The sequence below is a fragment of the Clytia hemisphaerica genome, unplaced genomic scaffold (assembly GCF_902728285.1).
Source record: "Clytia hemisphaerica strain Z4C2 unplaced genomic scaffold, Clytia hemisphaerica genome assembly, whole genome shotgun sequence".
In the NCBI taxonomy this organism is placed as follows: domain Eukaryota; kingdom Metazoa; phylum Cnidaria; class Hydrozoa; order Leptothecata; family Clytiidae; genus Clytia; species Clytia hemisphaerica.
Genome location: NW_027103486.1, coordinates 1 through 11418, shown reverse-complemented (window position 1 = coordinate 11418; position 11418 = coordinate 1).

Here is an 11418-nt window from a genome sequence, read left to right as displayed (position 1 = left end):
ATGCCCCTGAAGTTGAAAAATTAGAATTTTCGGGGGGTGAAAATGACCCCCCTCTTTAGACAAAACTTTCTATAGCGTTTGATCTACTAAATATTTAGCAATAAATTTGGACAGTGTGTCCATAACATCCAATTACACTTTGTGGGAAATTTTGTCATTATTTGATGACGTCATGTGTCGATGACGTCATCAGTGCTCAAAATGTCCAAAATTTTAAATTTTTCTTACTTTTTACTCATTTATTCAATTTTCTTATATCAGGTGCTCCCTTTTCATTCTCCATGTGTCCATATCATCCAATTACACTTTGGGGAAAATTTATGTCATTTTCGATGACGTCATTGTGTCGTAATGACGTCATCGGCTGCTCATCAGTTGCTCAAAATGGCCAAAAGGGGAGTCATTTTAAATTCATCTTATTTTTTACTCATTTTTTCATAACAGATACCACTTTTTCGTTTTCAAGTGTGTCCATAACATCCAATTAAACTTTGTGGGAAATTTATGTCATTTTCGATGACGTCATTGTGTCGTAATGACGTCATCGGCTGCTCATCAGTTGCTCAAAATGGCCAAAAGGGGAGTCATTTTAAGTTCATCTTATTTTTACTCATTTTTTCATAACAGATACCACTTTTTCGTTTTCAAGTGTGTCTATAACATCCAATTAAACTTTGTGGGAAATTTATGTCATTATTTGATGACGTCATTGTGTCGTAATGTCATCATCAGTTGCTCAAAATAGCCAAAACGGGGACTCCTTTTAAGTTTTTCTTACTTTAACTTATTTTATCTTTTCCATTCTCCTGAAATCTTTGAAGTTATAAAGAACAGGTTGTTTACATCGTTAGATACGGATACTTTACGGAACAGATCATAAATTAAAGTTTCAGAATTTCACGGGTTAAGACCTATGATCGGAGAGCTTCTTATCCTTTTAAGGTATCTGTAAATCTTAGTCGTACAATGAAACAATTTATTATGATGTGCACAGTAATTTACCTACAAGTTACCGTAAGCTCAGCTAAAAATTAGACTTGAAAAATCAGACTCGAAGCCATTCCCTTAGCTCGCTTTTTTGTGATTCTGATAGCGCTCACGATTGTACCAACGTCTGTCGTTAATAAGTGCTCTAAATTAAGATTACTTTAATTTACTTCAATTGGAAGCCCGAAGGGCAAGTAAGAAATCTCTTAGGTGGGAAAATGAAGCCACAAATTTCAAATCTCAAGCGCGTGACCCACGTGGATTTCAGACAAACGCTGGGTTGATCCTGAAAAACTACAGCGTAGATCTTAAGGCGATCTAATGGCGATATAATGGTGATCTGTCATCACAGTGTAAAATTCATACACCATGATATTCACGGCAAGTTCTTCTAGTTACATTAAGATATAAAAGGTGTATTGTGGGAGATTAACAACCCTGTCTAACAGTCCCAGTGGAACATTTTCAAAAAGGGGGAATAAAAAGTTCTCTATCGAAAGCCCGACAAGGATAGAAATTCTATTATTCTCAGCTAAATCCGTTGGGGATGGTTTAGGTGACGAATTTTTACATTGACTTTCGAATGAGGTTGTATTCAAAAGTCAAAAACTGGTAAAACTTTGTTTGATCGTCAATTTTTAAGTGTCTTAATAATTAGTTCCTCTGGAACCCTGCGTACTAGCCAAATTTGTCCAATTTGTCTCTCCAAATCCATATAACTTAGCTAAAACAGCAGCTTCAATGTAATGTTACTATAAATCCCCGATTTGATGATTTTCTTTTAGCCTTATTTGCGATTTTCACAAATTTGGGCGTCATTTACGGCATAATTAGCGCAATGGTATCAACTCATAGATTGGCGTACGCCTATAACTAAAAAGCTATATACTCTAGTTAGGCATTGGGTAAAATGTTGTGGGACCCGTAAATTTAGAGTCACTCCATTACACTCCACGACGACTTGAAAATGCTGTAACCCAGAGATGTATTACACCAATCCTAGTCTCATTTTCAAAACGACTCGTAATGAGGAATCTTTATAAATTGAAAGATGCTCCCATTATTTACCTTAAGTGGTTCGCAGCTCAAAATTCGGAATTTTTGCGTAATTTAATTTCACGGTTAAGATAATTTTTGTTTACAATATGGCCTATTTTCTCGTTAAAAGACCAATTTTAGTGGTGATTTTTAAATCTTGAGGATATTAGTGTTCGGCGGAATTTAATAACGTGGATTTGTCAAAAAACCGCGAAATTAAATTCTGCAAAAATTTCTTCAATTAAGTAGAGGTTCTGAATAAGGGAAGATTTCAAAATCAAAGAAAAGAAACAGGTAAGAGAAAACAAAATACTGAATCACTGATTCAAAACTCGTCTGGCGTGTAAGAGGAAACCCAAAGCACCACTTCGTCTCTCAAACAGGCTATTTTTTACAAGCCCAAAGAGATAACAGAAGAATGAAAAAGGGGTATCTAATAAAATAGGTAAAAGTAAGAAAAACTTAAAAATGAGTCCCCTTTTGGCCATTTGGAGCAACTGATGAGCGACTGATGAGCAACTGATGACGTCATATTAACACAATGACGTCATAAAAAATGACATAAATTTTCCTAAAAGTGTAATTGGATGTTATGGACACACTGGAGAATAAAAAAGGGAGCATCTGATATATAGAAAAATTTAATTAAAATGAGTAAAAAGTAAGAAAAACTAAAGATTTTGGCAATTTTGAGCAACTGATGACGACATTACGACATAATGACGTCATCAAATAATGACATAAATTTTCCCCAAAGTGTAATTGGATGTTATGGACACATTTGAAAACGAAAAAGTGTTATCTGTTATGAAAAAATGAGTAAAAAATAAGATGAACTTAAAATGACTCCCCTTTTGGCCATTTTGAGCAACTGATGATGACATTACGACACAATGACGTCATCAAATAATGACATAAATTTCCCACAAAGTTTAATTGGATGTTATGGACACACTTGAAAACAAAAAAGTGGTATCTGTTATGAAAAAATGAGTAAAAAGTAAGATGAACTTAAAATGACTACCCTTTTGGCCATTTTGAGCAACTGATGAGCAGCCGATGACGTCATTACGACACAATGACGTCATCGAAAATGACATAAATTTCCCACAAAATTTAATTGGATGTTATGGACACACTTGAAAACGAAAAAGTGGTAGCTGTTATGAAAAAATGAGTAAAAAATAAGATGAACTTAAAATGACTCCCCTTTTGGCCATTTTGAGCAACTGATGACGACATTACGACACAATGGCGTCATCAAATAATGACATAAATTTCCCACAAAGTTTAATTGGATGTTATGGACACACTTGAAAACGAAAAAGTGGTATCTGTTATGAAAAAATGAGTATAAAGTAAGATGAACTTAAAATGACTCCCCTTTTAGCCATTTTGAGCAACTGATGAGCAGCCGATGACGTCATTACGACACAATGACGTCATCGAAAATGACATAAATTTTCCCCAAAGTGTAATTGGATGATATGGACACACAGAGAATGAAAAAGGGAGCATCTGATATATAAGAAAATTGAATTAAAATGAGTAAAAAGTAAGAAAAATTTAAAATTTTGGACATTTTGAGCAACTGATGACGTCATTACGACACAATGACGTCATCAAATAATGACATAAATTTCCCACAAAGTGTAATTGGATGTTATGGACACACTGTCCAAATTTCATTGCTAAATATTTAGTAGATCAAACGCTATAGAAAGTTTTGTCTAAGAGGGGGGTCATTTTCGACCCCCCGAAAATTCTCAAATTTTTCAACTTCAGGGGCATCTGACCAGGTCAAGGAACCGGATTTTTTGGTTAGATTTTCGATTTTCATTGTCCCTAAGGGTTGTACTTATCACCTGTAAAATTTCAGCCATGAGGCTCATGACCTAAATTTAGGCCCTTTTTTGACCTCTTTTTTGGGCATCTGACCAGGTCAAGAAACCGGATTTTTTGGTTAGATTTTCGATTTTCATTGTCCTTAAGGGTTGTATTAATCACCTGTAAAATTTTAGCCATGAGGCTCATGACCTAAATTTAAGCCCTTTTTTGACCTCTTTTTTGGGCTCGTGGAGATCAAAGAGACCGCTAGTGTTCGATCTGACAAAACTTTTTTGACAGTTTTCGATACGGCGAACACATTGAGGATGGTTAAAATTCTGAGGCTTATGACCTAATAAAAAGGCCGACAGCTCTCGAACTAATACGTTAGAAATAAAGATCGTTTTTTTCAAACATTGGAATAATTTATCTACAATATTGAGATATTTTGAGGCTGTATTTAGACAACAACTGAAAACTAACAGGATTCAAATTCCTCGTGATAACAAATTGTGAATGAGGCGCAATAATGAACTTATCTGTTATTGTCTTATTTTCGTTCACTTTGGCGCTTCATCTGTTTATACTTGAAGCCACGCATTATTCAATAATCGCATTGCTCGGCCGCCCGACATCATGGGAGGCCGATTATCATTTAGAAGTGGATTACGATACATGTTGTCAGGAAATGTGTAGAGCTAACAAGTCGTGTAAATTGTATGATCAAATATGGCAGCCGAGCCGTGATATCTATGAATGCCGTTTTTACAGTAAAAATTATCAAGTCTTAAAAGCGGAAGGGGAGAAATTGGAGCTGATTCCAAGAGTGCAATATTATTCGAAAATGCACAAAATAACTAATTGCAGTGATTGGTTCCACAAGGGCGGCGCAAGAGAAGGTATACCATACAAAATGGTTGATGGCATACTGGAAGACTGCGATTATTCTTTCTTCTCTTGTGACGAAGTTGTCAACAAAGGTCTGCTGGAGGATAGAATCGAAGCTGTTTTCCCCATCTTCGTCTCAGGTATAGTCATGATTTCGAAATTTTTGTTGTTATAAAGGTAGAATGTCGTTTTTTGTAATCTCAAGGTCCTGCCGACGCACCGGATATACGGGCGCACGGAAAATGTCTGGTATCAGATGAGAAAATGTTTTACCACCGGACAGCTCAAACAGCGAACCACACGTTAATTAATACAGTGCGTCTGTTGAACGCTAAAATGCAAAACAAATCTGTTGTTAGACACTGGAGAAACACTGAAAAGTTTTGTAATAATACGTCAGTCTAATGCGTCGGCAGGGTCATCAACGGTCTAGATAATTTGAAAGTCACAAAACTACTTTGTAAGCCTTTAACAACCACTGTATGCACAATTCACAAACAAATGAATTCGACTCTCTCTATTTCGAACTAAGATATTGACTAGAAATTTGTATAAAATACTCAGCTGTAAATCAACAATAAATTTTCTTTCTAGCTGTCAACGAGATAAAGAACATACGATGTCGAAAATATCATGACAAAGGATGGGTTGTATTCCAAAAAAGAGTTGAGCCGGCAAAATTTCCTTTCAACAAAAAGTCATGGCAAGAATACAAAGAGGGTAAAACATTCATTTTATTACTATTTACTAATTATAATGTCATCAATACTTAGAAGACTATAATCAGACTGTATCAGCAGCATATTAGTATATATTGTATTTGGAGCTAAAATTCTATCATTTTTTTTGCTTATTTCTACCATGTCAGAATTATTGCTTAACATGCTAAACTATGCGAAATACGGTTTGTTACGAATAAGAAACAGGTTTGAGTCAGTCTTTGAAAGTAGTAGGGCAATATCTGTTATAAAGGCATTTTCCAGTTGAAAAAAGCGATCTGTTCTAAGAAAAACAGGAAATTTTCGATCAATTCTAAGCAAAAATTATGGCCGATCTTTTCCGTAAAATATACGCTTCCCAATTTTGGTCCAGCTGGGAAAATACTATCTGTTCTAAACCTTGCCCCCGCTGCCCGCTTCGGTCATCCATTTGATCTGTTCTATAAGTTTTCCAGCTGGAAATTCGTTATATGTTCTAATAAGTTCCGCATCGTAAGCACTCGCTCCTTTCTGATCTGTTCTAAAGGTTTCCAGCTGGAAATTAGGGATCTGTTCTAACATTGAAAATATTTCCAGCTGGCAAGTAAGAACATATTTTCAAGAAAACTAATTTTTATGATCTGTTCTAGGATCAAAAATTTTTCCAGCTGGCAAATAAGAACAGATATTTTACAGGAAATCCGATTTTATGATCTGTTCTATTCCTTTCTCAGAAAATAGTATCTGTTCTATTAGCTTTAGCTTTGCTTGGCTGGATAAATACGATCTGTTCTAGTAACGAATAGTAATTATTTGATCTGTTCTGAGTAGAAAATTGGTACCCTGGAAATAGGGGTATCTGTTCTAAAAATCAAAAGAACCTTCCAGCTGGCAAATAAGAGCAGGTATTTACGAATTTTCGTCGGTGGCTGCTTCTGAAGAGTTTATTACAGTATAGTATTTTTGACTTGAACCTATTTAATTCGAATGTCTCTTTAACCAAAACAACATTTATGGTCTTTTCAGTTAACAATGCTCTATAAATCTTCTTATCTTGAAAATTCCTTAACTTGAACAAATTTGTGTTCCCCGTGCGGGTTCCCGTTATTGAGGTTCAACTTATTACTCATAACACCCCCTCCGCACAGACCCAGTAGGATTTTTTCAGTCCTCGGGTAACTTAATGCATGTCCCAAATTATTCAAAATCTACTTTTCGTCTTCGCCCCAACTCCAGCCCTTGAACCATAACAAATTATACATTTTTGGAAGCGTATTTGGATATAGAATGTTGGATTTGGTGTTACTTAATTTTTTTTCTCAGTATAATTAGAGTTTTTTCAAGAAAACCTAATTATGACGTCATTATTTATGACGTCATAATTTAAAAAAGTTGAATATCTCAAGAACTAATACTCGAAACGTTATGAAATTTGGACCAATGATAGAACTCATCAAGAGGAGGAGAAATGTTCAAAAAAAATGAAAATTAGCTGATGTCAGCATTTTATTGCAAAAATTCGAATTTCTACAATTTCTGCTGACGTCATCAATTTTGGGAAATACTTTAAACTTTTTTTAAATCATCTCAATGTGCTCTATCACTGGTCCAAATTTCATAAAGTTTTGATTTATATTTCTTGAGATATTCAACTTTTTGAATATATGACGTCATCAATTATGACGTCATGAGTAGGTTTTTTTTTTAATATCTCTAATTATCCTGAGAAAAAATTTAAGTAACACCATGAACATATAAACGACTGGACATCATCTTTTATTGTCTCTTTGAAGCGAGCTTCGTTGCCGCCTGTTTTTCAAAATTGGTATGAAAAGTCCGACAATATTCCGTCATAATTTTATTTCTTTGAATTATTTAGGTGAAAAGATTGATAGAGCTTGAACATTACTCCTAATGCACAAAACAATTATTTTCGGATTTTTTTACAAGTTTGTAATTTATTTATCAACTTTTTCAACTCTGAAATGCAGAATTTCAACTGCGTGTATACTTTTGAACCCCTTTTGTCACTGCAATAATTTTTTTTATGACTTGAAAAAAACAGCTTGCTAAAGTTGAGAGCCTGTGTAATAAGAATATCGAAATTAGAATGTGACACTCTCTAAAATTATTCGACACTTTTAAGTCAAAATTTTGAAATATTAGTCGAGGGTTTGACAAGGCTGAAAAATGATTATAAAGATCAAGCTAAATTTTTAGGAACATTTTTTGGACATTTTTCCATTTTTACACGTTGACTTTAAAGACATAAGAGCTAGGTTGCAATCTTTAACCTTTCTTAAGCAAGAAAAGCCTAAAGATTTCATCAACTTTTAAAATGACTGATTTATTTTAGCACTTTCTTTGTTTTTTACGCAACATATTCTCGAAATAAAGTGATAGATTTTAATTTCAAACTTCCACTTGTGAAAAAACGAAGCGGGTCAAACGTATTCAGATGGGTAAATAGGTGTTTCCTATCCAAAAGTTACACCTCTGATGCACAAGCATCAAATTAACCGCTAACACAATAAAACTTACCATTGGACATTATAAATTGGGTGAATTTATATAAAAGTTTTAAAGAATTTTTTCGCAGTCGCGGAATGATATTATTTTTCTTGGAAATATCAACGAGTAACTTACTCTTAATGCTTTATTTCAATAAGTTGTGCAAAATATTCATTATTTTAGGGTAAGATATTGAAACCCGGGGGGGGGGGTACTAAGTTTACGAGGTGACGGGTACGTCCAAGCCAACGTTCGAAAATCGACCCTTTAAGAGACTGAGACCCTTTTTGAGGTTTTTAGGATCCTTTGAGCGGCTGTTTTCCCATTTCTTAGCCAGTAAAAATTCTCATAGAGTGCAGAGGGGTTAAAGCCCCCCCTGAAGGTTCGCCCCCCCCCTGAGATTTAGCCCCCACCAAAATTCGAAATAGACAGCCCCCCTACCAAAATACAAAAAAAAATTTTAATTTATGCTTAAAAATCTGAACTGTCAAATCTCTGTGAATGCCATCGAAACCCTTCACGGATCCTCGCTTTGGCTTATTACTTTTCTGAGTTTCTTTTTTGTTCATCTATAACACAGAAGAGAAGTATAATACCGAAAATTTTCCATAGAATATGAAGTTCACAATAAATTTATTGGCCTTGTATAGCTAGAGGAAGATTTTCCTTCTATAAAAAATAAAATTTTATAAGAAAAGTAAACTGTTATTTTGAAAAAAGTGAGTAGAAGACAATTCTAACTTAAGAAAATTGTACACACCACATGAAAATAAATGCGTCCTTTATTTGTCATTCATTTCAATAAACAAACTTTATCACATATCACACACCCGCATGCACACACCACAATACAAAAAAAAACAAAAATGTTAGAATGGAAAAAATTTCAAACAATGCAATGTCTTCATTTTGCATGTCCACACAAGAGAAAGAGATACCAAATGTATATGTCTTCTTTTGAAATTCTAATCAACAAACGTCAATAGTACGACTTCATTATTACACAAACAAAATACCAAAATGTAAAAAGAAGAATTTCTTAGTTCTTGGAAAAAGTTAGCCCCCAGTCAACAGACCTAAACAAATAGCCCCCCCCCCTGAGTAAGTACTCTTAGGTGCCAAATAAACGGGGGGTTGGAATAAACGGGGTGGTTGGAAAAATTTTCAAATTTTAATAAACGGGGGGGGACCTAATTGCCGGGGGGGTTGGAAATTATACTTCTGAAAACCCCAAAACAGGGTAAATATAGGCAAAAATCAGGCTGTTTTGAGCAAAATAAGGGACCTTCCCTTTGACAGTTGAAAATATTTCAAAATCAATAAACGTCCTAATAAGGTCCGGGGGGGTTGGAAAAAAATCGAAAAATTAACAAGCGGGGGGCCCCGTTTATTTGGCACCTAAGAGTAGCCCCCCCTGATCTTAGGGAAAAAGAGCCCCTAACCGGAACTTTAGCTTCTAGCCCCCCCCCCTAAGAGCCAGGGGGGCTGCATTCTATGATTCTCAAACTTAAATTACGAGAATTTATGACCCTTTGAAGGAGTCGATTTTTGATATTTCATAAAGACCCTTTCAGAGACTTTATTACTTGTTTATGGCTTTTGTACCTCTTTAAAAGATTTTCAAAGGTGCAGACAAGGGTCCTACAATCATGGTCGAAATATATTGAGATTTTAGTGTATTTTAACGTTTTTTAGAATTTCAAGTTCAGGCGAGAATTGCTATTTTAGCACTTCCACTTTCTTTCATTTGATATTTCGATTTTAGAGGGGTTCGGTGGCTTCTAGGCTATGTTCCAAGCCTTATTCGAGCAAATTTGTGCTTTTAAATCCAGAGATCCTAAGGTCCTTTTAAGTCTCGTGTTAGAACTCAGAGTTAAAGCTCTACTTTCCAACTGTAGTTTAAAAATCATTTGTGGTGTTTATAATTTCGCCGGGAAATTCTCTTTGTCTCAAATGTTTTGTCCATGATTGTAGTTAGGCCCGGCGAACAGCGAATTGCGCCGGTCAAAGGCCCGAAAAAAAATTACAATTCGCCGTTCGAAAAGTTCAGTTCGCCACCTCAATTACATATTTACGCTAATCAATACACTGTGCTTGCGAAGAATTCACCGGCCTAGAATCTAGAAATCGCCAGAGTTAATTTTTCATTCGCCAGTCTACCAAAAACAAAGCAAAACCCCTTCAAATGTGTAAAGGAGCTCTTATGGCGCACTACCATATGGCACCCATTTGCATAAGTACCTCTATTTTAGGGATTTACAACACAGCCCATCATGCAAAGTCTCATGCCCTTCATTAAAGAAGTTTTTTCCATGTATACAGACTTTGAAAAGTCTAAATAATAAGTATTATTTTTCCCAGGGCTAATTATGCATTAATTTTAAACGGTTTTAAGTGTTGCTATGAATGTATAAATGACCTGGCGAAAGTTTCTAATCGCATAAATGAAGTGGCGAATAGTGAATTTTTATAATTTTGGTGGTAAATCTGTTCTATTTTGCCTTATTTTGAGCAATTTTGATGAATTTCAGGGGTTATTTAGGCAAGGAAACAAAAAATTTAATTTTGGCGGGAACTTATTTTGGCGAGTGAGCAAAATATTTAATTTTGGCGAATTTCGTCTAAATTCGCCAAATCCGCCACAATTATTTTCCGCCAAAATAAGTTCCCTTAAGGTAGGGGGAAATAATGGCGGGAATTTGAATTGGCAGCGGGTGGCAGAAAATTAAATTTGACAGGTCGGGGAATGCGATTGGGTAGATGAGGGTTGGACAAAAAGCGCTATCAAATAAGAAAAAAGTCTGTTTCAAGGCCTAAAAAAACAAACATTTGGGGAATGAATACAACGATTCAAATTTGGCGGATGGCAAAGATAAATCAAATTGAAAATGAAATTTTAACGGAAACTTAATAAAAAAACTTTTAGCATAATCCTCCAATTCTGTCAAATTAAGTTGCCGCCAAAATTTGTATGTAAGGTAGTTTGCTTAATCTATACTGTCAAATGCTTTTCTTGTATGTAAGGTAGTTTGGTTAATCTACACTATCAAAATGCTTTTCTTGTATGTAAGGTAGTTTGGTTAATCTACACTGTCAAAATGCTTTTCTTGTATGTAAGGTAGTTTGCTTAATCTACACTGTCAAAATGCTTTTCTTGTATGTAAGGTAGTTTGCTTAATCTACACTGTCAAAATGCTTTTCTTGTATGTAAGGTAGTTTGCTTAATCTACACTGTCAAAATGCTTTTCTTGTATGTAAGGTAGTTGCTTAATCTACCACTGTCAAAATGCTTTTCTTGTATGTAAGGTAGTTTGCTTAATCTACACTGTCAAAATGATTTTCTTGTATGTAAGGTAGTTTGCTTAATCTACACTGTCAAAATTCTTTTCTTGTATGTAAGGTAGTTTGCTTAATCTACACTGTCAAAATGCTTTTCTTGTATGTAAGGTAGTTTGCTTAATCTACACTG